This window comes from Paroedura picta, chromosome 2 (assembly GCF_049243985.1).
Source record: "Paroedura picta isolate Pp20150507F chromosome 2, Ppicta_v3.0, whole genome shotgun sequence".
Lineage (NCBI taxonomy): Eukaryota > Metazoa > Chordata > Lepidosauria > Squamata > Gekkonidae > Paroedura > Paroedura picta.
This window is the reverse complement of record NC_135370.1, coordinates 39,948,074-39,975,423: the sequence shown is the minus strand read 5'-3', so window position 1 is coordinate 39,975,423 and position 27,350 is coordinate 39,948,074. Positions and strand designations below refer to the sequence as shown.

Genomic DNA, 27,350 nt, shown 5'->3' with positions numbered 1-27,350 from the left:
TTATCCATGTTTAAACTAATAAAAATATAAAATAAGATTTATTCATATGGGGAGGGAGACCTTTCAGAGAAGGAGCGCATATAGATTAAAATATAAATTAAAAAAGCTAAGAGTTGTATTCTAGGACAGTGGTCCCCAACCTCCGGTCCGGAGACTGGTACTGATCCATCGGTCAGTCGGTACCAAGGCGCAGCTCCTCCTCGTCCTCCTCCCCAGCTACTGCCTCGGGGGCTGCCCTGCCACTCGCCGGCTCACCTTTGGTGCTCTCCAGCGGCCACCATGGCTGGGGCTCCCCTTCGGTGTGGCACTGTGCAGCTGCTGCTGGCAGCGCCTCCCAGTGGGCGGTGGGAAGTCAGGGGCACCGGCAGGAAAGCAAGTAGAGCAGGGGCTCAGGCAGCGGCAGCGACGTCCCTTGGCAAAAGACTACCCCCACCCCCACTCCCCGGACCTCAGTAAAATTGTCAAGCGTTGACCAGTCCCCGGTGATAAAAAGGTTGGGGACCACTGTTCTAGGACTCTGTGGCAATGCAATCAAATCATCTCTATTACCCCTGAGAGCAGATGGTCGGAAGCCTCCCTTTGGTCAGTGCAATGTACCATCGTAATGATGGGCGCTTCACTTTCAAACAGAATCAGCTGACATTTCAGTTTCTCATGCAATGCAGCTGTTTGTATCTCCCACTGAGCTATCCGTATGCTATTTCCATAAAGTTCAAAAATACTATGCTGTTTCAGATATTCATCCTCCGTGGTATCATGTTTCTGTAGCACGTAGCAATTAATGGTTGCATGCAGCTATGCAAGACATGCACAGAAATGATCAACGCCACCTGATGTCACTGGTGACAATGCAGCCACATGGTTAGTACATGCCAAGGCTGTATAGGACTCAGCTTGCATCACTGTGGAGGTGACGATATTATTTCAAATGAGAACAAGTGCAAGGATGTAGAGCAGGGGTAGTCAAACTGCGGCCCTCCAGATGTCCATGGACTACAATTCCCAGGAGCCCTTGCCAGCATTCGCTGGCGAATGCTGGCAAGGGCTCCTGAGAATTGTAGTCCATGGACATCTGGAGGGCTGCAGTTTGACTACCCCTGATGTAGAGGGTCAGAGATTTACTCTTTATTAGGAGCTTCCTTTAGCCCCACATCATAATTAATTTTGAGTGTTTCACACAGTGATCTGTATAACACCGAAGTTATACCAAAGATGGGATTTCAAATGTTCTTCATCCATTCCTAGGTTCCCAGTTCCAGCAAAACTTTAAGAGCAATTACACATCAGATTATTTGTGTAACGATGTTACCCCTAAAATGTACTGCATGAGTTTCCAAAACTCTCTAGGCCAGGCTAGATTCTGGAGATTTTTGGTGGAGGGATCACTTGGGCATGAAATTGGGGTCACCGTGGGTGGGCAGGTAGTTGTGAGTTCCTGCATTGTGCATGGGGTTGGACTAGATGACCCTGGAGGTCCCTTCCAACTCTATGATTCTATATATACACATAGGAAAAAATCATCCAGGATGATACAGCATCTGATGGAAATTGAGAACTTGCATGTTGATGACTGTCCATGTGGTGCTGTCCTTGGTGCTGATTTTCAGCACTTTTATGGCGTCAGAACAAGGCTTCACGGCAAATCGGATAGCAATTCAATACGAACAGCAACATTTTCCAGTCATAAGTACGGACATCTGTGGAACACATCTTACGTTCCAAAATGTTCTTTTATAAATTGCAGCCATGTTTACAATGTTCCTAAACTGAGTGAAGTCTTACTGTAGACGAGCAGCTTCACAAATATAAAAGCTCCATGAATCACTCTTCCCCTTCCCTTTATTATCTAGGTTTTAATTTTACTCATGGACTAGAACTCTAGCAATTTTGCAGAACATCATGCCAAGAACTGCTATCTTGCAGAACCTGAGCATTTAAAAGCAACTTTAAAATGGCATGTCTACTCCTCATAGGGGCTGTAAGCCCACTAGCTAAACCACCAAAATCAATAAAATCCCACTCCCGGCTGATTCTGCATTCATTCTCACTAAAAGCAGACTTGATTTTAATGTCATCCATAAACACATCCTGAGACAGTGATAACATCAGCCCTTTTACCACTGTTGACCCATCCTTTGTGGAGACTAGAGCAAAGGACATTAGCAGATTGTTGACTGGTGCTAAGCCATTATCGAGCATTTATTCCAAAACCCCATGCAAGGAAAGTAAAACCTAAGGGGCATATAGGAGAAGGCAACCTGTAATATTCACATTGTCTGTTTTGACTTTCTTGCACAGAATGGCATTCCCGGAAAGTGTTCTATTCGTCTCAGAACTCCCGGATCTTTGGGGAAGTCGCAAGTAAATCATGGAGTTTCCTGGTCTTATTGGCTCGCCACCCGGTAGGTAAAAAAAAGCATCCTGATTAATCCTGTGCATGGCTCTATATAGCATTATCCCCAGCCTCTCCAAACAGGGTCACATAATTTTATACCTCACCTCCTGTTTGAAGTGTTGTTAATCAGACAAAATGTTTTCCCATTTCCTCCTTTAAGGCCAGTGTATTTTTAGCCTGCAGAATGATTATATGTGACTAACAATGCCGCTCCTACCACAAGGGTGTTAAAACAAGACAGCAGGGGAAGGGGGGGGAGGAGAACAGGCTCTCTATTTTTGCCAGCAGATGGGGCTATCCCTTAATTTGCTGCCTCATATCTTTTCATTATTTATTTAGCATCCGCTCTTACCTCCTCCTTTCCCCCACTCTTTTTATCCCCCCCCTCCCTGCATTTTCCCCCCTTACGGATGCTGGAGGGGAACACAGAGTGATTCTCAGAAGGGGAAAAAAAGCCAAGGAAGGAGATTACTGCAAAGGTTTGCTTTTTGGCTTTGGAAGTGCATCGGGGGTTTTTTTTTCTGTCAGTGTAAAATGGGAGACTTTGGAAAGCTTCTCTCTTAAGGAACCTACAGAGCAGTAGCAACAGCAGCACCACCACCTTATATATGCACATATGTGGATAATGGCATTCCTTGTGCTGTGAATCTCTCCTTCTCAGGTAAGACAACAGGGGGTTATGAGGATTTTTCATCTTATCAATGGTTCGTCTCTCCTGCTGGCACACCTAGGCGGCAGTTCATTTTCCATACGAGGAGGGTGGGGGGGTCCTCAATCTTTGCTGTAACTATACGTATTATGTCTGGGTCCATTTTGAAAGGAAAAAGCAGTGTAATATCTTGTAGGATGCTAGTTGTCCCATTTTGGCTGAATCGTGCCTTTTCTAGATTGCATGATAAAGCATCTCTTCTCTCCCCCCCCCCTCTCCTCGCCAGGATCATTGTACCCACAGGCAGTTGTTGCCGGCCTTCCGACCAGCTACAAGTGTTAGCATTTTTCCACTGAAGGAGAGGTGCTTATTTGGTTCAAAATACTGCATTGATGAGGGATGATGAAGCAGACCAAAAACACAAGGGGAGCTTGGGGGGGGGGGTGGTCCTTGCCACAGCACACTGTTGCCGGGATGTGCTGTTTTTCTGTAACACCTTCAGGCAGACGCCTGGCTTCGCAATGGAAATCCTTCCTGCTTGCTTTTGCCAGGAATATTGCATGGGATGCAGTATTCCCATCCCCAAAAGAGCCCCTTCTTCGATACGAGGACGGTATGGGAAACGCATAGAAATTATCTCAGCATTTGTGGAAGGTTCTACCAGACTCAACTCATAGCTACGTGTTTTAATATGCTCAAGATTACCCTTGCCTTTAGGGGAAAATAAGGATTATATTGAATATTTTGCCAGGCTATGCTAGGTCGCTCACACACACACATACACACCCTTTATCTGTGTTGCTGCAGACTTTATTTGTGTTGCTATAGACTGAAAAACAACTGATGCAACTCCCTGGCTGATTTATCCTTCCCAGTCCCCCCCATGAAAACTGTTGTCACTTCCAAAGGTGGAAAGGCTGTTTCCATAGTGCAGTGGCTAAGCTATAGTCTTCGGCAATGGAAACGGCATCTGCCTCGGCAAGCAGCGAGCAACAGAAACAGGATTCCGGGGAATGTGTCAGTGACTGTCAAAGCAACCGTGGTTTGCCTTTATGGACCGGCCATGGCCTGCAAGATCCTTATAGCAGAGAGGCAATGGTGTGAGGTTTCAGGGTTGGCCTTTGTTTTGGGATGGGGAAGGGGTTTGTGCACTGATGGTGCTGGACTGTTTCCATAGCAGATTTGGGTGTGCGACGTGTGACGCTGTCATGGCCAGAAGGGAAAATGCGGCTGTCTTCATGAGATGCTAAAGGAGCCGCCCTTGACAGGCAGGAACTGAGGAGGCGGCAAAAATGTTGTTCCTGGCTGATGTGCTATGGATAGGTTGTGTCGATGAGAAGTGTCGAATGTGAGGCGGAGGATGGAGCCTCTCCCACAACCCAACTCTTATCTGTGGTGCTTTCAGATCTGCATTGATCATTAAGCCCATGTCTATGCAGAGACATGAAGAGTTCCGTTGGAAGACAACCAGGCCCAGAGTCTTATAGCTGCTGTTGGAAAAGTTCCCTGAATCAGGATTGTGAAAAGAAATGGGCCTTTAAAAAGAAAGAAGCAAGCATATGCTTAATATTGGAGTGGGCGATACCTAAAGACTGCCAATTTGACAGAGAGGATTGCATTTGGGAGGGTGGCGGTGGCAATGAATACTGACCTGAAACTAACTAGAACAGCAAGCATGAAATTTTAAACTCTGTCATCTACTCTTAGTCTTCTGCCCCAGAAGGTGGTGCGTAAATTAAATTAAAACAAAATCATAGGAACCTACTATATACCCCAGGTCACAAAGAGTCTAGAATTCTGAATTCAACAATACAGTCTGGTTTTAGCAGCATGTCTCATCAATGCTACATTTGGGGAAATCATTCCCCAAACAAACTCCTGTAATGCAGCCCCACTGAGTGACCCTCCTAGTCCCAGAGAGTTTTTCACTAGTGCCTTGGCCTTGGCTCAGTGATGACCCTTTCTACCCCACTGTGTGCCCTTCACTTAGGTGTCAGGTATAATTAAATTTGTCATGATCCATTAGCATTAGCAGGAAGCCTCTTTCATGCTGCTCAGTGAGTAGGATTCAGGTGCAAGAGTTCAATCCCCTGCTCTACACGGTAGACCTGGCAGACATCGCAGAGTTCAGAAAGTTTAAATCAAACTTAGCTTTGCCTGGTACATTTCTCTGTTCTTGCTATAAGGGAAGCCTTGAGTAGGTCTGGATGTTCCTTGTACATCTTGGGCCCCACCCCATCTTTCCCATACATTTCTACAAGGTCTGTAGGGTACTTCCCATTCTTCCCTGATGTATCACCTAGAACTTGTGTATTTGGGGAGGGAGAAAGAGGATGAGATGTCACAGGGACTAGTGATGTCACCTCTACATACATATTGACTTGTTGTTCAGCATGCTCAGAATGAGCAAGTCTGTTTTCAATCCATGTGGAATCTCCCCAAGAGGTTTTCTGGCTTGGAATACAGACTGAGATTCTGCCCACGTGTTCAGGTTGAACAGAATGCTTTTTGGAAATGTACGCAAAAGTGGTTTAATCTTTTTTTTTTTGTCTAAGTCATGGACACTGAATCATTTTTCAGTATGAAAACTTCCCAAAGGTTGTTTTTTAAGGTTCCAGTGAACTGTTCAGACCCTGATTCAGCCCATAGAGTACACACCAGACTAGAAAAAACTCTGCCTTTGGTCCAACATGGAGCTGCCAACTCCAAGTTGAGAAATTCCTGGAAATTTGGGGATGACAGGGTTTGGAGAGGGACCTCAGTAGCATGTAGTGCCATGGAGTTAACCTTCCAAAGCAGCCATTTTTTTCAAAGGAACTGATCTCTGTAGTCCGTAGATTAGTTGTAATTCTTGGAGATTTCCAGGCCTCACCTGGAGGTTGCCAACCTAATCCAATTCTAACCACGCTCACATGGGTGTGGGAGAGTTCACAAGGACTATGTAAAGGGACTGTGCATAAACTTCCAGTTCATTCAGGTCAGGAAGCTTGGGGATTACTCAGCTCCCTTCTTCCCAAGGTTTGGGAGTTTCCCTCAGCCATGTTCTGTGGCATCATCCTACACTGGTTTTCACAGAAGTGAAATGAGATTATAGTCCAGGGACTGTAGGTTACAAGATGCCTTTTTGATGGTCAATTGACAACTCTCATTCTCTTGTATGTTTATTGTGCTTGTGGTGTGGTTATTACGTTTAGTGTACAGGTAGTGTGGTATATGGAATGTCTTGGTGCCTTTCCGTTCTGACTAAATCCAGAGACTAAAATTTAAAGGGTGAGGGAATCCATATGATAAAGTCCACTTCCAGGCAGGGCTTCCATTTCCCTGGTGGATTTGGGGAATCCTCCACCCCCATCTCCTGTTTCTGCACTGTGTCTACAGCCAGCTGAAGAAAAACAATGTTAAAAATATTGTTGACAATGGCATGATGTTGCTTCTAGAGAAAGCCTGAAAGCGATGTCTAGGAATCACTAGGAATTCTATGGTTTTACCGTAAAGTTTCCACCGATTCCTAGAAAGGCGTGACATAACTTGTGGGTTTGCGACTGAAGTGGCATCATATCGCTATTGGCAGTGTCCCGTCCCCCCCAATGTTCCTGCCCTCTCTACTCCTGTCTATTGCCAGGCCCTAATCCCTACATGGGAGTCAACATTATAAGTGAGAACCATCAGACAATGATGAAATATTTATAAATGCTCACTAAATTGATAAATACCAAACTAATTCTGAGTTGGGTTAAGGGGGAGCTTGCCCACAGTTACAACAAGCCATGGAAATAGGAATAAGAATGTACTTTCTGCCTTCCTACTGACATCCATAAAAACCAATGCCATATAGTAGTATCCTCTATATATACCACAGCTCCAAAGAATACATCTGTGGTGTTCTACCCCACAAGACACAAATGTCAAAAATATCAAAGAGAATGTAAATAATATGTAGATTTCTAGACCCAGATTCAAGATACAAGCTGACCTTTTCACATCATTTCTAAAACAAGGTTGCTGGGAAATTCTTGGAGGTTGGGGGGGTATCAGCTGGGGAGGGGTTTCACCTGGAAAAGGCTTTATCAACCAGGGTTTCATGAAAACCTAGGGCTTCTTAACAGCCCTGGAAGGGTTTCCTGAATAGGTGGGAGTTAATTAATTATATATATATTATTATTAAATTTGTTAAATATTTATTGGGTGATATGGCTGTATATGGTCATGTCAACCTGCCCCTCCCAATGGCCAATGATGGGTCTGGAGGGAGTGGGTAGGGGAAGGGCCCCGAGTGGGCATGTACCCAGCTATACTTCCCAACCATATCCTGCATGATCACACTATTTTGGGGTTTCTCGAAGCCTGAAAAATATTTCAGGGGTTTCTCAGCCATAAAAATGTTGAGAAAGGCTGACCTAGGATACATGGTATACCATAAAGGGCCAATTCTACGATTGGGAGGCTGGGAAAAGCGTATGTAGGGTCTCCCCTGCTAAGCCCACCACCACGGCCCCTGTTTCCACTTCTTTTCCAGCCCACCCTCATGCCCAACCAACCTCTGCCCCCCCCCCCCAAGGCATGCAAGTCTTCCCACTGTATGCAACTGGAAGTGCCACCTCCACGGCTGCCAGAAACACTACCACCGTTGTGTAACTACCTGTATGCCTTCCCTGATGGCACTGGGTAATATGTTCAACTGGGAGCACAGGCAATATTGGCAGAGTACTTGCAAGCCGAGGGGGAGGAAGAAAAAGAAGAAGAGTTGGTTCTTAGATGCCGCTTTTCCCTACCCGGAGGAGTCTCAAAGCGGCTTACATTCGCCTTCCCTTTCCTCTCCCCACAACAGACACCCTGTAAGGTGGGTGAGGCTGAGAGAGCCCTGATATCACTGCTCGGTCAGAACAGCTTGATCAGTGCTGTAGCGAGCCCAAGGTCACCCAGCTGGCTGCATGTGGGGGAGTGGGGAATCAAACCCGGCTCACCTGATTAGAAGCCACCAATTTCAACCAGTACACCAAGCTGGCTCTGGCATTGATAGTTGGTAGATAAGGAATGTGGATGATCTCTGGCTCTGGGCCCTACCAGAAACTTTGGCAACTGCCCCTCCTCAGGTTATTCTGATAATGGCCCTGCCATAGAGTCTGCCTTGGAAAGCTCCCATTTTCTCCGGGGGAAGTGAACTCTTGAGTCTGGAAATCAGTCGTAATACTTAGCAGAATTCCAAGCCCCAAGCCCTACTTAGATGCTAGCTACCCTATCACTAAACCATATGTTATGTCAACAATCTAAAAACCATAGAATAGCAGACCTATGCCACTATTGTAAAATTATTGACAGAATTGGTATAATGTCAAAGCTAAGAATCAAGCTATGGATCAAAGTGTCCCCAGTTTGAAACTGTCCTTAACTAACCCTCCAGCAAGCAATTCTTCCTCAGACTTCCATCTGTAACATTTGAATAATACTGAACCACCTTATGGCGTTGCTATCAGGACTGACAGCCTGCAAGATGCAATAGTTAGAAGCCTGGGAGACTTGGGTTCAAATCTTCATTCACCCATGAAACTCATTGGATGACCTCTGGCCTGTCACTCACATTCAGCCTGCTTACCTCACTCAAATAGCTGTTGTGAAGATAAAATGGAGGGGGGAGGTGAATCAGGTATGACACGCTGAGCGCTTTGGAGAATGGGCAGGATAAAAATACACTGGGTAGACAGACGATGATGATGATAGATTAACAGACAGACGGTTGATAGATAAAATATAGACACAGAGAGAGAGAGAGAGACAGATACAACAGGACATTGTACATGAAGTACTTTGACTACCCGGCTGCACAATTCAAATGTTCGGTATTATCACTATTATGATGAGGAACTTTCTGAACATCTCTGATTTTGAGCAGCAATTAACACAGTCTTCAAAATATCTGCTGATGGCATGTAAAATTACCTTTGTCCCTCATTTATTTAGCACTGTTGGTGTGCATAAAAATTTTAAAGCAGTCCAGAAGCCAAGAGAAGCAGGGGTAAACATTCATTCATTCCCATGACATATGCAAGACTTTGAGCCAATCTAAACGCAACAGAGGCCAAGGGTTCCGCCTGTGGTTGCCAAAGGCACCTGAGAAGGCGTTGTAGTTCTTTAAGCATTGCCTCAGAGCCCTGATCCGAATAGAGCATGTAGCGCAGTGGCCCTAGAAGTTCTCATTCCCTCCAGCTTTTCAGGTGCAGAAAGATTTGGCACTTGAAAGTGTGTTTGTGTGTGTGTATGTGTGTGTGTGTGTGTGTGAGAGAGAGAGAGAGAGAGAGGCCCTGGGACACTGTGTCACACAGTAAAAACAAAACAAAAAGGAAAACAAAAATCCAACCTGACCAGACAAATTAGGAACCTAAAGGTTGAGCTGCAGAAAAAAGGTTATGTTTAAAGTACAAATATTGGTTATAATCAGGTGCACAAAATAAAAACTAAAAACATTGATAAACTCACTGTTATATACGGTATTTTACAACCAACAATAACACAGAGAACACATGAGGAAGTAAGACCAGGTGCATTTTGACCTTAAGGGTCTTCCTTAGTGGTCAGATAATTTATAAAATGCACTCGTACAATAAAGTAACATGCCATTGGGGCTTATACAATAACATAACATTGGGGTGGTAATAAAATCTATAAGGTGATGCTCCAACTAATATGTATTGTCTATAAAGTTGTCTAACATGGAGCCCACACTCTGAAATATTATTAAAAAGACCACCACTCTCAGTGTTGCCTGGCTCTTATTCAAAAGCGCATTCCCATTTGTTAAGCAGGAAAGCTCCGACTCCAGTTTTAAGTTCTTTTGTAAGCCGGATTTAGACCGTTTACCAAAAAACAGCGAACGCTACCCAAAATCTCAAAAACGAGAGGGTATTACGCAGCTATGGACATGATACTCACAAGGTAGGCTGCAGAAAGGTTTTGTTGCAGGTAGTAATTGCGCTGCCATATGTGCGCTATAATTCCCTGGGGAAAAAAATAATAAACCAGCTGGCGTGTGCTATGGAGCAGACTCCTGTCCTGTTTATCACAGCTTTCTACTCAGGTTAAAGAGCACCTGCAAAGCTGCAGTTTTGATCCTGTTGCAACCATTTTTGCTTATTTTTGTGTTTTTCTATCACATCCTGGGCGAGTCCTAGATCTCCAGGCCAAGCTCATTGAGACGGCAAACCCATCATGCTATCATTTTATTGACAGAACTAGCTGCAAAGCCCGTTCAGAAGAATGGGCTTTGAAAGGGACCTCCCCCTCACCGGCCCAGCCACTGTCCCATAGTGCGGGAAGTGGTGGCTGGGCTGCGTGGAAGCATTCAAGGGGGGGAGGGGGGGAGAGATCGCCTCCCTGGGGCCCGGCAAGCACACCGGGTGCCCCAGCAGAGGCGCCAGGTGTGCTTGCGGGGCTGCAGGGAAGCGATCTCCCTTCACCCTGGCACCAGGAGCGCTTCCCTACAATGCAGAAAGCACACCCCATGCCCCCGCGAGGCACCATGTGTGCATGGCTAGCGACAGGGAAGTGCTTCCTCCCCCCCGCGGCCGGAATGCTTCTCCGCGGCCGGAAAGCACACCTGGCGCCTCTGTGAGGCACCGGGTGTGCTTGCCTGGCCGCGGGGATGTGCTGCCTCCCCCCTCCCTGTTCTGGGCCTCTTACCGGGGGCCCTGCAAGACTGTGGAGTGGCGAAGAGTCACAGATGTGCCTGGCTCTAGTAGCCAGGCACGTCTGTGAGGCGAGGGGTGAGGGCTCGGTGAGGGCGGGCGGGAGCTGTAGGGGCAGGGCCAATCAGGGTGCAGTTGGCTGCACCCTGATTGGCCCTATTCCAACTTGGACAGCCAGACCGCTCATCCCCCAAGGCTGTTTCACAAATATATATAGGAACCAATGGATAAGGATAAAATGGAACTGAATAATAACCAGGCCACCATGTCACAGCTGACTCATGGCAACCCTTCAAGGGGCTTTAAGGGCAAGAGATGGGAGGAGGTGGTTGGCCACTGCCTACCTCTGCATATCAACCCTGGACTTCTCTGGTGATCTCCCATCCAAGTACTAACTGGGGCTGACTCTGCTTATTTTCCAAGCTCTAATAAGTTTGGGCTAGGTTGGGCTATTCAGGTTGCTACAACAGTACTTGCTTCTGAGCAAATATGCATAAGCAGCCTTTCTCAAGTTTTTTTTACCGAAATATTCTTCAGACTTTGAGAAACTCCTAAAGTGCAGAATATGGTTGAAAAGCATAGCTGTGAACACGTCCACCTATGGCCCCTCCCCTTCCACCCCATCTGGGTCTATCAATGGCCATTCTGGGAGGTAGGGGACAGGTCAACGTGACCACATATGGTCATATCACCTGACAATTATTATTATTATTATTATTATTATTATTATTATTATTATTATTATTATTATTTCGATTTATTTCCCGCCACTCCCAAATGGCTTGTGGCGGGTTACAGTTTCTTAAAACCCCATTAAAACTCCCATTAAAAGACTTTAAAATGTCACAACATGGCGGCACAATAATAAGATCCCCTTCCTACCCCCCTTCCTAAAAAAGGGGGGTGGAGGAGAAGGAGGTCAACGATGTTCAAGAAGAAGCCCGGGGGAGAGCAGTCGATGTACCCCAGCAGCCCCAGCCTCAACCATAGACCTGGCGGAAGAGCTCCATCTTGCAGGCCCTGCGGAACGTTGAAAGGTGCCACAGGGCTCGCGGCTCTCCCGGGAGCTCATTCCACCAGGTGGGGGCCAGGACCGAAAAGGCCCTGGCCCTGGTCGAGGCTAGACATGCTTCCCTAGGGCCGGGAACGACCAGAAGATTCTCACTCGCAGAGCGCAGAGCCCTGCGGGGGGCATAGGGCGCTAGGCGGTCCCTCAGGTATGTGGGTCCCAGCCCGCGTAAAGCCTTAAAGGTTAGAACCAGAACCTTGAAGCGGATCCAGACAGCAATTGGTAACCAGTGATTTTCTTTTAATCTATTAAAATTAATTAACTCCCACCCATTCTGGAAACCCTTCCAGAGTCATCAAAAAACTCCAGGGTTTCATGAAACCCTGGTTCAGGAAGCCATGGGAGGGAGCTATGGCATTGTAAGCTGCTGAAGTCCCTCTCTTCGCTGGCAGGGGATCCTGGGGATTGTAGTCCATGAACATCTGGAGGACCACAGGTTAACTACCCCTGATATAGAGCTTGTATATTGGAAAATGCTCTTTCCTGCATTCTATTTATTTCGTTTGATGAAATCAGTTAATTCTGAACTAGGTTGCGGAGTGTTTATTGAGACACAAAGATTGTTTTCACACAGACAAAATTGGCTTTGGATTGGCCCAACGTGGCGCTGTCCCCAGGCCAGCTTCATGCTGTGTGTATTCAGACAACAAACAAGAAACACTGCGTTATTTGGCAATACGCTAGCGGACGTGTGACAGCCACTGCTTCTGACTATAGCAGGCCCATCATTCACGTTGTCCTATTATCGGATTCTTTCCAACCTGCCTCATGATTGGAGCACAAACCTTATAGAACTGGCTTAGCAGTTCCCATGTCCCCAAGTTGGACTGTTTCCCCAAGTAGTGCCCCAAATATGTGTTGAGAGTCAGCTTGGTGTATGGAATAGGAGCGCGGACTTCTAATCTGGTTTGATTCCCCGCTCCCACACATGCAGCCGGCTGGGTGGCCTTAGATTCGCCACAGCACTGATAGAGGTGTTCTGACCAAGCTGGAATACCAGGGGTCTCTCAGTCTCACCTACCTCACAGGGTGTCTGTTGTGGGGAGAGGAAAGGGAAGGTGATTGTAAGCCACTTTGAGTCTCATCTGGAAGAGAAAAGCAGCATATAAGAACCAACTCTTCTTCTTCAGTAATATCAGGGGTCTCTCAGCCTCACCTCCCTCACAGGGTGTCTGTTGTGTGGAGAGAAAAGGGAAAGAGATTGTAAGCCACTTTGAGACTCCTTCTGGTAGAGAAAAGCAGCATATAAGAACCAACTCTTCTCCTTATAATCTGGAGATTTAGGTTTGATTCCCCACTCTGTAGCTTCGGTAGCTTTGGAGCATTCAGACAGCTGGGTGACCTTGGGCCAGTCAATTCTCTCAGAGATCTCTCAGCCTCACCTACCTTACAGGGTGACTGTTGTGGGGAGAGGAAGGGAAGCAATTCCCCACTCCTTCACATGCAGCCAGCTGGGTGACCTTGGGCCAGTCACAGTTCTTTCAGAGCTCTCTCAGCCTCACCCACCTCACAGGGTGATTGTTGTGGAGAGAGGAAGGGAAGGCAGTAGTAAAAAGCCGGATACAAGAAACTAACTCTTCTTCTTCATTTCAAACATGCTTCTAACTGACTATAAGCCAACATTCATTTGGCCAACGTAGCCCTTCCTAGTGATCTTGGAGACATTTTATTCAAACCAGCATCCTTTTATTGTAAAATTGTTCAAGAATACGTTTCAGAATAGATTCCCTAAAGGCTCACCATGTGCAAGTTTATTTCCCCACTGCTAGGATTAATGTAGGATGCCTTGGCCTCCCATAGCAAGATGCTTCCCAGCAGCCGGCATCCTTGCCCCAAGTGGCAGTGGGAGAACAAATGTCAGCATCCTGCGTGCTGCTACATCCCTTCAGAGTTTTCCGAGGAAACAACGTAATGTCTAGGTTGCCAGCTCCCTGTTGGGACATGTCTAGACATTCCAGGGCTGGAGTGTGGGGAAACTCAGTAGGGTATAATGCCTCAGAGTCTACCAGGGCCTGTATCAAGCTTTCGTGAAGCCCTGGGGTATCTTAATGTCATTGGAAGGATTTCCTGAATGGGTGGGAGTTAATTCATTTTTTATATATATTTTAAATTTTTGTTAAACATTTATTGGGTGATATGACCATCACCCATATTGGTCATATTGACCCCTCTCCCGAATGGCCAATGAGGGGGTGGGAAGGGGAGGGGCCCCAGCTGGGCAGGTACACAGCTATGTTTCCCAACCATATTCTGCACAATCTTGCCACTTCTAGGGTTTCTCGAAGCCTGGAAAATGTTTCTCAATGGTAAAAAAGTTGAGAAAGGCTGCCCCAAACTTTTTCCAGCCTCTGAAGTAAGAAAACATGCACTGCTCCTCCACTCCACTCCCTTGGAAAAGAAAGGCAGTGGATTTTCTACACCTTTTCCTTTTCAGATAAGACCGTACTTGCCGCTTTAAAGATTTCACTCATTTGTTTTTATTTTTGTATGCCCCAAGTTAATAAGCAGGCATATCACTATTAATATCATGAGTGTGCTGCCTCTGAAGTGTTTAAAAAATTGTAATAACTAGGTTTGGTTATAACTAGGTCTGAGGAAGAGTGCTTGCACTCGTAAGCTCACACCTTGAATAAATCTTTGTTGGTCTTAAAGGTGCTACTAGACTCTGATTTTATTGTGCTACTTCAGACCAACACGGCTACTCATTTGAATCTAGGTTTGGTTTGTGGACTAGCTAGGAAGCATTGATCATGTTAAACCATACTACCCTTAAAGGAGAGGTTCGCCCCTATCAGGACACCTAGCATTTCCTTCCTCTTAGTTATCTTTATATTGCAGCTGAATTCCAGGTCTGCAAGTGGAAACATTTCAGGAAAGGAAGAACGGGTTTATCAGCACAGTATTCCTCCTGTTCCCAGAATTATTGCCAACAGTGCATTCTAGAATGAAAGCTGGCATTTAGAGGGAGGGTCGTTGACAAATGTTCTTGTGCCCCAGGGAATCTTTGGCAGCATAAAGCCCACATGAACAGATATTTTTTAAAAAGATGTGCTGACTGTGCACAACTCAGACGGCACAATCAATTTGTCTTGTGCACAGTCCCAATGCTTCTAACATATGGAATAAGCTGGTGCTAAATCACCGTGTTTTCCCTACAGGGATAGGTGTGCAAACATGCCCTGTAAGAAATTGATTTTTTAAAATAGCCTACAATTTTTAATTTGAAGAGAGGGCATCTATCTGTGCTTGTAAAGCAGCCGGGATAATCTTAAGCAAATCAGCTCAAGGGGGATAGAGGGAACCTCTGTTTTTAGACCAGGCTTTCTTAACCAGGGTTTCTTGAGGGCCCTGTAAGGGTTTCCTGAATGGGCGGAAGTTAATTATTTCTAATACATTTTTAAAATTTGTTGAAACACATTGACCAGCCCTCCCCTCCGAAAATGGGCAGTGATGGGCGGGAAGGGGAGGGGCCCCAGGTGGGCATGTCCACAGCTCTGCTTTCCAGCCATATTCTGCATGATTGCACTACTTCTGGGGTCTCTCAAAGCCTGAAGAAGTTTCTCAATGGTAAAAAAGTTGATAAAGGCTGGTCTAAATAGTCCCACATCCTATTCCATGGAGTGACCAACCAGCTGTCCTAGTAAACAAACAAGGCATAAGGCTTTTCCTTGATATTTCTTCTTCTGGCATTCAGAGGTTTACTGCCTCTGACTGTGGTGGTTCCCTTTATTTCACATGGCCATTGGCCATTAAAGGACCTATGCTCTAATGCCCTTTAAAAGCCATTGGTGCTCAAGGCTATCACTGTATCCATTTACACAGAATTCAGTTTACTTGTCTATACTTTGGAGTGGCATCCGGCGAACACCACAGGGTTTACCTGCAGTGGAGTCATGGCTCAGTGGCAGAGCATCTGCTTTGCATGCAAAAAGTCCCAGGTTCAATCGCCAATTAAAGAATCACGTAGCAGGTAATATTAAAAATAATTTCCTATCTGTGAGGCATTGCTGCACAGAGTAGACGGGACTCGCTTTGCTAGATCAACGGCCTAAGTATTAAGTAGATTTGTGTAAGAGCCAGTTTGGTGTAGTGGTTAGGAGTGCGGACTTCTAATCTGGCATGCCGGGTTTGATTCTGCGCTCCCCCACATGCAGCCAGCTGGGTGACCTTGGGCTCACTATGGCGCTAATAAAACTGTTCTGACCGAGCAGTGATCTCAGCCTCACCTGCCTCACAGGGTGTCTGTTGTGGGGAGAGGAAAGGAAAGGCGAATGTAAGCCCCTTTGAGCCTCCTTTGGGTAGAGAAAAGTGGCCTTTAAGAGCCAACTCTTCTTCTAAATGCATGAGCTTCCAACTCACAGGCACTAGACACAGATTCATGTTAACTTGGCTGGTTTCTTCAATATTAAGAAGATTTCTATACAGCAGCAACAATAAAAATATCACGGGCTTTAATGTTTTAATGTCCTCCCCCCCCTGGTTATTTTCCAATTCATCAAAACATTTAAAAGCCTCTCAACTTTTGTGACTACAATAAAATCTTGCACTTCTGCCAACTCTCCTTTCTATGAATTAGTTGGTCCCTGATGATTTGAAGCAGAGCCTTAGCTGTTATTAAACACACAGTACTGGCTTAACGTTGCATCTTTAATTCTGCCTTTCGTCCAAGAAGCTCAGGGCATCTTGTATCATACTCTTTTGTTTACAACTCTATGAGGTAGGATAGGCTGGGAGAAATGACTAACGATATGCAGGTCCAGAAAAAAAAGATTCTGAGAAATTTCAAGATTTTCTCCCCAGGAAAAAAATATGTTGATAGTAGATTTGAATGGCATTAGAATGCAAGCATCCTAATCTATAGAGTCAATTGTGGAGGCTGAAAGGTATTTACTGCCAATTGTACAGATTGCTTTCTTCAGCAAAATTTCCGACAGTCAATTTCCGGCAGTGCTGAGAGGAAGGGAAAAGTGACTGTAAGCCGCTTTGGGACAACTTCTGGCAGTGAAAAACGGGGTATAAAGAAACCTCTTCTTCTTCTCCCTGCCCTATTCTTTGACCTCAAGCAGGACTGTATCCACATACCTTTAGATCAGGGGTAGTCAAACTGCGGCCCTCCAGATGTCCATGGACTACAATTCCCAGGAGCCCCTGCCAGCATTTGCTGGCAGGGGCTCCTGGGAATTGTAGTCCATGGACATCTGGAGGGCCGCAGTTTGACTACCGCTGCTTTAGATACTGCACTCTCATGACTCTCATGACTCTATAGGAACCATTTGCAACTAGACTGGCTTGTCTACAAAGGAGAATTCAGTTGCAGATGATTGGTAAAAGGTGATGAAAATGCAATATCTAATGATTTCTTGAATGGGAAGAGCAACATACTTTATAGGTAAGCCTATATTTGGCTTCATAGAACACAAGTTGTTTTAAACTGTGATGTTGAGGAACTAAGAACCTCAACCTGAGGACTTTTTCAATGCAGAATCTCTTTTACATTCACAGGGCACTTACATGTAGTGCAGTATAAATCCATTGATTTTTGTGGTGTAACTTTGTAGAGCAGGGGTAGTCAACCAGTGATCCTCCAGATGTCCATGGACTACAATTCCCATGGGAATTGTAGTCCATGAACATCTGGAGGACCACAGGTTGACTACCCCTGTTGTAGAGTATGTCACTACAAGTCTCCAGCTCCTAAAATATTATCTTTTGCGCCTCCGTTGATGGAGAGAAGGGAAGCGGGAAGGAAGATATATGAATGTATTTCAACTGATTTTCTTAAAATACTGCTTAAGTGCGAACCTTTCTGGAATTTAGTTACTCACCACCACTTGACCACTAATCTGTTTAATCTGTTTCATTTTGAAAGAGTTCTGTGCTATCTGGGATGGCCATTATCCATCTATCCATCTTGTTAACCAGCTAGAAAATATACTCTCTCTCCATAGACCTGTTTGAAGGAGCACCCAAAGTATTATACCATAATGAAAAAATACTATAAAAATAATTAAAATGAACAAATCATTAAAACACCATTTGAAAAAAATGAAGAATACACTAGTAAACAAATACAAACAAGTTATCCTGTCCCAAAGGTAGACTGACTTCCCACTTGTGAGGTCTGCTTAAAAAAAACAACAAAAAAAACCCACCTAAATTCACTGTTGTCCAGTGGGCATGTATTAAAGTCACAAAGCTATGAGTAGATCTCATAATAGTTAGCAGGGGTAGTCAAACTGTGGCCCTCCGGATGTCCACAGACTACAATTCCCACAAGCCCCTGCCAGCAAATGCTGGCAGGGGCTCATGGGAATTGTAGTCCGTGGACATCCAGAGGGCCGCAGTTTGACTACCCCTGAGTTAAGGCATCCCTTAATTATAATAACTGATTGTAAACACACACTCTAGTTTAAGAACCTAGGAAATAACCTACTTGATCAGATTAAGGTATAGCCAGCTCAGTAGTCTCTGGAGGAATGTGAGCATGTAGGAGCGCTGGTCTATAAGAAACTGGCCACGGATGCTCCTCTAAATTGCCATCTATCTCCTGCACACCCCAATTCTAGCATCCGGATACTACCTCATTTTCCTAAGAGCATCACACTTTGCCTTTATTCCCAACAGTTTAGCCAAACAAAATGGTTTGTGTGCCATTTAGAATTTAAGGCTTTCTCATCTTCGTGATTTTTTTTTTATCAATCCCGTTTGTATCATGAAATTCAAAGCCGCACAAGCGACATAAGGAAGCGAAGCCCGGCTGTTTCCAAGGGCCTCGAAAGCAGCATTTGAATTGTGGGCCAATTAGCTAGTCGATTTTCATGCAGATAGAATATGACAAATTCAATAAAGGCTTGCTTAATGTTTCTTAATACTGTGCTGTACTACCCATTCTTTTCATTACGCAGGGCAACAAATGTTCCAGACAGGATGTAGAGAGGCAGGGTTAAAAATAAAAAAATATCCCTAGTGAGAAGCAAAAGGCCTGGCAGCTAGAGCTCTTCGAAGTTGTTCTCACACACTGAAAATGGCAGAGGGAAATTGAAATAACCCGTCTGATGATGGCCAGCAGTGGTAGCTAACAGAGCTGTCCTAAGCAGAATTACACTCTTCAGAGTCCACTGAAATCAAGGTAGGATTACTGTTGCCAGCTCAGGATTGGGAAATACCTGGTGATTTGGGGGGTATAACTTGGGGAGACTGGGGTTTGGGGAGAAGAGGGACCTCAGCAAGTTATTAATGCCACATATTAATGCCCCACCCTGAACAAGGATGGATTACTAGAGATGATGGTCGCCATTGTGATTGTTATTTTAATGGGGATTTTATTGGGGTTTTATTGTTTTAGAATTTTATGTGTAAACCGCCGCAAGGCTACGGCAAGTGGCAGTATAGAAATCAAATAAATAAACAAACAAATAGAGCAGGCTTTCTCAACCAGGGTTTCGTGAAACCCTGGGGTTTCTTGATGACCATGGAAGGGTTTTCTGAATGGGTGGGAGAATTTTTAGTATATTTAGAGAATATTTAGTATATATTTTACATTTGTTCAACATTTATCGGGTGATATGACCATATATGGTCATGTTGACCTGTTTCCCCCCCCCCCCTCCCAAAATGGCCAATGATGGGCCTGGAGGAGGTGGGAACGGGAGGAGCCCCAGGTGCATGTATATACACAGCTGTGCTTTCCAACCATATTCTGCACCATTGCGCCACTTCTGGGGTATCTCAAAGTCTGAAGAATGTTTCAGGGGTTTCTCAGTGGTACAAAAGTTGAGAAGGGCTGCTATAGAGTCTACTCTCCAAAGGGGAACTGATTTTGTCTGCCTGGAAGTCCATTCTAATCATGGGAAACCTTCAGCTGCCATCAGTTGTAATCATGGGAGAACTTCAGCTGGAGGTTGGAAACGCTATTGAGGATGGTTCGGTGAATTCACAATTTGCACATGCTAGAGACCAAAACAGATATACTACCAGTGTTACAGTGGAAACTCAGTGCTAATTTTGAGTCCAGTTTTTGATCATTCACCTTTTTGACTGAAACTCAAGGCATGTCACACTGTCCAAGTCATTGCGATCAATAGGATGCGCCATCCAATAAGGCATGCCACTGGCGTAGGAGTACAGAAATTTGAAACAAAGCATAAAGTATTAGACATGATATGTTAAAGCATGCAGAAAATGATATTATGTAAGCAGAAGACAACGCAGAGGAGCAAGATAATGAATACAACAAACAGATAATACATCCTATATGCAGCAGTCCCGTATACCCTGTATTAAAGCACCCCCTTGAACTATTCCATTATCATATAACCCTATTACCTTTCTAAAAATGCCCTGGTGAACAATTCTGTTTAATGGAATATGTGGAATGACAGAAAGATGAGAGCTTTTCTTGAGCTCGTCTGGGGGCCACAACAAAGACAGCCTTTGTATGGGTAGTTTTTTGTCCTGACTGTTTACAGTGTGGCACCTGCAGAATGCCCTGCTCAGATGAGCAAATGTGTCATACTGGGACATAGGAGAAGAGGGAGTCTTGCAGATGTGAGAGTCCAGGGCAATAAAGGACATGTTATTGGCTAGGCGATAGCTAATAACATGTCAGCATGCATGACACGTAGGTTAGGCTTGCCTAATTAGACCTGTGAGCTTTGATCCTTGCATTCCACATATACACAGGGAAAATTTTGACCAGTGTTGTACAGCCTCTCACCATGGCAAGAATTGGCCCTTTATATGATCCTGCCCAATCTCACAGCGAAATAGGATCAATGATGTGGCAACAGTGGATTGCGTAGTGTACAAGAAGGAAGTCACAGTACTTGAACAAGCTGTTCAGGTGCTGTCTAATGCCCATTATCTTAGTGGGTACCTTTCCTTCTGAAAAGAACATTACATCTCCACAGTGCATATGCAACTTCAAAAAACAAAATGTCAGCTAACAGAACAGACACCCCAGCTTCGTAATTTAAAACACTGATTGGCCTGGTTGTTCCTGCAAGACCAGAACAAGGTGAGAGAACATGGCTTAGAGATGTGGGTATCCTGCAGGGAGCCATTTTAACAAAGATCACACTATAGAAAGCATAATAGACCTCAACTGAGCTTCTCATTCAGTTTGCTAATAGTAGGTCACTGGCCAAGCCATACAAACTGCTATCTGAGGAGCGCTATTTCTAAACCCTTAACCTTGGGAGCGATCATATCTATTTCCATATATCTCCTTAAGCTGTTGTCAGAGTCAGAGATGATGATTATTAAAAACACATTTTCCTGTAAGTGCCATAGCTCTTTTAGCAGACTTACTAATAAGTCATTATCTCTCAAACTGAAATCTTAGCTGAGCAATATTGAAAAAGTACATAAGGTTAAGCAAGCACTATTCCTTCACATTTTGCATGAAGGCCAACCCCTTACAGTATATAAAGGTCAGTTTTCTTTCTTCCTCATCGGCTACTAGCCCCTTTAATTTCTGCCTTTCCCATAGACCCATGCCAGCATTTGTGAATTATGCCCAGTTCCACACGGTTTATTAGCTTGATATTAGAGAGCCAGCTTGCTATAGTGGTTAGGAGGGCGGACTTCTAATCTGGCGAGCCGGGTTTATTTTGTGCTCCTCCACATGTAGCCAGCTGGGTGACCTTGGGCTTGTCATAGCACTGATAGAGCTGTTCTAACTAAGCAGTAATATCAGGGCTCTCTCAGCCTCACCTACCACACAGGGTGTCTGTTGTGGGGAGAGCACAGGGTAGGTGATTATAAGCCACTTTGAACTTGCTTCTGGTAGAGAAAAGTGGCATATAGGAACCAACTCTTCTTCTTCTAGAACCAGCAGTGGAATACAGATCCACTAATCTATTAAATTATTCTTATTTGGGATTTTATTTATTTATTTATTATTTTTTGATTTACATTTAACTTTTTAATGTGGGTTAGATTAACCAGAGACAATAGAAAAGCTTAGAAAATCGAATTTCTATTTTTCATTTTATATGCATCAAAGTCTTATTCTGAACACATGGTGTGTTGTCTGGATGATGGTCGATTGACAGTGGTGACTTCATATGTCATTTGTGGGGGCTGTACTTTCTTCTTGAGGTAGACTTCCACACCTGCCTACGATATCACCCAGCACTCATTGTCAAGTCAAACTCCATTCTCTCAGTCTCTGAGATATTGGGCTACATAAACAGAAGTGGTCGGTCCAGATCAGGTGAGGTGATGACATCACTTTACTCTGTTCTAGTTACACTTCATTTGGAGTATTATGTTCAGTTTTGGGCACTGTAGTTTGATGTTGATAAGCTGGAATGTGTTGAGAGTAAGGCAATGGAGATGGTGAATAAAGGGCAAAGGAGTTGGGTATGTTTAGCCCAGAGAGGAGAGAAGTGATACGGTAGCCATCTTTAAGCATTTGAAGGATTGTTGTATAAAGGATGGAGCAGAGTTGTTTTCTGTTGCCCCAGAGTGTCGGACCAGAACCAATGGATTGAAATTAAGACAAATAATTTTTGGCTAAACATTAGGAAGACCTTCCTGATAGAGCAGTTCCTCCGTGGGACAGGCTTCCTCAGAAGGTGGTGGGTTCTCCTTCGGAGGCTTTTAAGCAGAGGCTAGATAGCCATCTGACATAAATGCTAATAGTGTGAACTTAAAAAACAAAACAAGCAAGGCTAAACAGTGTAATATAGACAAATGAAAACCTGTAAAACTTCTTTGTTCATAGTCATGCACAGGATGTTATCATCAGGAATTGCTATTTTTAAAAAAATCGAAGTTACACAATTATTTATAAATCCAAAAGATGTTTGCAGTTACAATCATCATGCAAAGACCAAAAATTCACAACATTCCATATCTTACAGGCAGATTCACAGACGCAAATTTCCTGCATTGTGCCTTTGAGATCACTTCCAGCTCTGTGTTTCTATGTTCTTTAAAAATCCTTAAGAAATTCTGTTATCTATCACTTTTGCCTCCAGTCCCTTTATTTAAGGAGCTCAAAGTTGTACACATGCAGTGTGACCCATTTTTTCCCCCTCAGGACAACTCTGAGAGGTAAGGTCAGGGCTGGTATAGCTGCTAGAATGATTTAGTTTGTTTATTATATTTACATACCCCCCTCCCCTTAGGCTCAAGGCAGTTCACATGGAACAAAGAACAAGAACAAGAACCTTGAATGTAATGTTCAACTCTGGACTCTGGAGACTTGGTTTTGAATCCATCCTCAGGAATGACTGAGTGACCTTGAGAAAGGACATACTTTTTCTCTTTTTCTTTTTACAAGAACACACTAGAATAACTCCATGTGTGAATTCTCCTGTGGCAGAGGTGAAAGCAAAATGAAATAAACAAAGCGATAGATGACTGCCCAAGGCTACCCAGAGAGTTCATGGCCAGCCAGGAATTTGAACCTGTCTCCTTGATCCGAGAGCTTCTTTGATTAATTAGGCCTTCTTCTGGAAACTCAGCCATCCTAGCCCAAATTCTTATGCCCATTCTGTGTGAATTCAGAAGCAGACTTACTTGATCAATAACTCACACATGTTTTCCTGCTCCACACTTTTATGTACAGTGGGAGGTGTTCTCAGAACAGCAAGATATTCAGTCCACTCCCAGTTTTGTTTATCAGCATCTCTGAATATATTTCTCACAAATATTTTACCCAAGCATTCTCAGCTTAAATCTTGCCTATTCAGGAGAATATCCATCACCATTAAGAAATGTTATTTTATTAAATCATGGACACAGATAAGGTATCTCAGTTTAAGACAATACTACAATGACAGACTCATTCATAGGTGCCTGGTAGGAAAATTACAATACTTGTTGCTGGGATATAACATCTACAAATTGAGCATGGGAATTTGAATATTCTTTGAGTACTTGTAATAAATACATATACACTCTTTTTGCTTGCAGGATGAATTCAAGGGAGTCAGACATTTCCATTTATTTTAAACGATGGCCATCCCTAGTTATGATATTTCAATATTTATATTACCAGAAAACTTCACAAGTAATTAGAAAAGTACATTTCTATTATTTTGTTTTATTCTAACTTTATATACTATAGCAACCTGAAAAATGTGGGGGGCAACCTTTGCCTCACAGCTGCTCACACAAAACCAAGGGAGGGGCGTGAGGTTCAGTGGAAAAACCCCTGCTTTGCTTGCAAAAGCTTCCTGGTTCAGTCCCTGGAATCTCCAGTTAAAAGTACCAGGCCTAGGTGATGTGAAAGACCACTGCCTAAGTCCGTAGAGATCCTCTGTTTGTCTAAGTAGAAACAGTAACTGATAGAACACTGGTCTGTTTCAGGATAAGGCAGTTTCAATGACCTGGGGGCACTGATGGAGCTATCACAGTTCCGCAGAACTTCTAAAGTGGAGCTCTTCCACCAGGTCCTGGGTTGACGCTGAAGCCAAGATCAACGTGACCCCTCCTCAGACTGGGCATTTACATCTATGCACCCCACCCCTAAGTCGGTCTGCTCAGGAAGTAGGGGGTATTTGGCTGCCAAACTTGTGGTGTTTGTAGGGGGTTTTACTGGTTTATGAGATTTTATAATTGTAAGCCTCCATGAGTCTCTCAAGAGTGGTGGGATATAAGTCCAAAAATAAATCAATGTGTGTATTCATGTTTGTAGATGGCATATCAGGGAGAAGGCTACATTAGAACCCTTCTTCCTATCACAGTACTTTTGTAAGGGCAGGGATATTTTTGGTTCACGGAGCCTTCTCCTCTAGATATTCAATCCTGTATGTAATACAGTCGAGCAACAAAACCAGCACACAAGTTTCCTTCCTGGGATGTTGGGCTCTTTCCCCAATGGTGCTCACTGCAGCTTGGCGTAACACCTGTTTTCACTTGGAAAATTGGGAGTCACATGCAGAGTTGTTTCCTTTTGTCACCGCAAGCCCAGACTGAACAAGCATCGGAGAACACAATGTGAATTACATTACTTTAATATTCTGCTCAGTACTTAGCTGCATTACTTTAATATTCCATTCAGGATTCTTTGGCTTGCCCTAGTATACCGCTCTGAGAATCACTTTGAATATGTCTCCCAAAACATATTAGTTGATATCATTAAATGTATAACCAAGGAGACAAGGAGACCAGTCTGCTTCATTTCCTAAAGTTACCATAGAAATGTCCTGTTCAGGGACATTATTTGATGGCACATAGAGGGGGGGGAGGAAGCATTCGGTGAGAATCAGTGCTGTAAGAAAAGACACTGGAACCACAACAGAGATATGATACCGGCAAATTCTTAAAATTGGGGGGAGCGGGCTTTATGTGCTGGTAACATGAACATAGGAAGCCAGCTGGACCCTTCTGTCTGGAACTACACAAACATTCTCATCATGACCCATCAGTCTACGCTCTGTTTGCCACAAACTGATCAAACACTTGACAGCATATCCGGGACAGGTGAAAAAAAGGCTCAGAAATAGGCCCTCTCAGTCTAATGTTTATCCATGAAGGAATTCATTTAATTCCACCCTGAGGAAAATTAACTCCACAGCAGCTGGGACAGCACAGCTGCAGGGAACTGTCACCAGTCGCTTGGCTCCCAAGGGAGGATTCTCCTGTAGTATCCATGAAAATGCCATTGCCCCTGAGAAGGATAAGAGTACTCTCAATATGTTTATGGAGTTCCTAACATCCCAGCAAGTGTCTCAGAAAAGACATGAAGAACGCCTCAAAGCATTCAGGGCCTTATAAATCCTACCCAAGGATTGTCATTTCCCTTTCCTTCTAACCTCCACAAGACTATTCTATTGACATTCAATATTAATTTATCATCTTTTTATTTTTAAACCCCCTCTTGATTAGGTCTTTCAAATTAAATCTCAACAAAATTTCTTCCTCTCATTCTTTCCCATAAAAATATTTGACATGAAGAAGGAGGGGGGGAAGAGTCTATTTCTCTTCATGTAGAATTGGAACAGTTTAACACAGAGACATCAAATTAAAAAGAAAGTAAATCAAGTTATTTTCACTTCCTCAGGCCCTGTTATCTATTTTTATGGCCACAGGTCTAGCCTGCTGGTAACAAGGCAATTAGAAATTCACACACAGTAAAAACCTGAACTAAAATTAAACTAAAAGATTGAACATCTCCTCACTCCTCTGCTACATCTTGGCTTTCAAAATGCCTCCTTATTGAGTGGACAATACTGTTGTCCCTAAATCTCCATTTGGCATATTTCCATGAGAAGGGAGTTCCAGAGATATGGTGCTGCCATGAGAACAGTGTCCTCCATGGACAATTTCAAAAAAAATCTAGGTATGACTATTTTCAGAAGTGTTTCCTGTCCCCTGTTGAGACTGAGAAGTCCCAAAGGCTGACACTAAAAACAAGTACACACATTGTTACAGTGATGCACGCATGACATGTCCGTTTGACCATACAGGGCAAAAGTCCATTCTGTCCAAAGTCTTTGTGAGGGCTGTTTCACATAATACAAATAAAGTCAGATGTTTATACATTCTGTGTGTAAATTCAAGAACCATAGGCTATCCTAGATATCTGAAAAATGTGACTGTGTGATCTGTGAAATTTTGAGGACCTGTTTGTTACATTATGATGTTCTTCTCATGTTTGCAAGCCCCAAGACATTCCAGGGGCAGGATGTACCTTTTGTTCTATTTGAACAAAAGACGTCTGGAGCCGTAGGACATTTTTGTAGTTTCTACTTTTTACTAGTCCTTGCACTACACACCATATATGATTCCAGGGTTGCCAGCTTTGGGTTGGGAAATTCCTAGAGATTTTGTGGGTGAAACCTGGGGAAAGTGGGGTTTGTGGAAGGGCAGAACATCGGTGGAGTATAATACCATAGAATTCAGCGGAAAAGAGTCAGTTTGGTGTAGTGGTTAGGAGTGCGGACTTCTAATCTGGCATGCCGGGTTCGATTCTGTGCTCCCCCACATGCAACCAGCTGGGTGACCTTGGGCTCGCCACGGCACTGATAAAACTGTTCTGACCGGGCAGTGATATCAGGGCTCTCTCAGCCTCACCCACCTCACAGGGTGTCTGTTGTGGGGAGAGGAATGGGAAGGCGACTGTAAGCCGCTTTGAGCCTCCTTCGGGTAGGGAAAAGTGGCATATAAGAACCAACTCTTCTTCTTCTTCTTCTTCTTCTTCTTCTTCTGTATGCTGAAGATCCATTGTATTTATTTATTTTTATATTTTTATTCTACCCTTCCCCAGGGGCTTAGGTTGGATTACATTAGTTGAAAACATGAAATAAGTGAATACTTAGTAAGAATTTAATGTCATAATTTAAATGTTAATATTTATTTATTCTAAAAAACATAGAACTACTTTCCTCAAAACCATCTCCTCTCAGGAGAAGGGGAGCATATTATATATACTCTGCAAAGAATTAGGTAGATTTTAGGCAGGGAGGCCAGCAGATTTTGATGTTGTTTCAGGGTGTCAACTATAGGCTTGGCAGAATAGCTCTGTCTTGCAGGCCCTGCAGAACATTTTAAGATCCCGCAAGAACCTGATCTCATTAGGTTGACCATTCCACCACCGGGGGC

General features: G+C 44.1%; 1 protein-coding gene across 2 annotated transcripts in view; it reads left to right on the top strand.

Annotated features, from left to right (window-relative positions):
• Positions 1-2,779: 2,779 nt before the first annotated feature.
• The window catches only part of SCN2A (sodium voltage-gated channel alpha subunit 2), a 135,709-nt gene continuing 111,138 nt past the window's right edge, over positions 2,780-27,350 (top strand). For both annotated transcript variants that reach the window (XM_077319845.1, XM_077319846.1), the window contains exon 1: positions 2,780-3,056. The gene's annotated coding sequence lies outside the window, so the exon portion shown is untranslated. The remainder of the gene's footprint in view (positions 3,057-27,350) is intronic.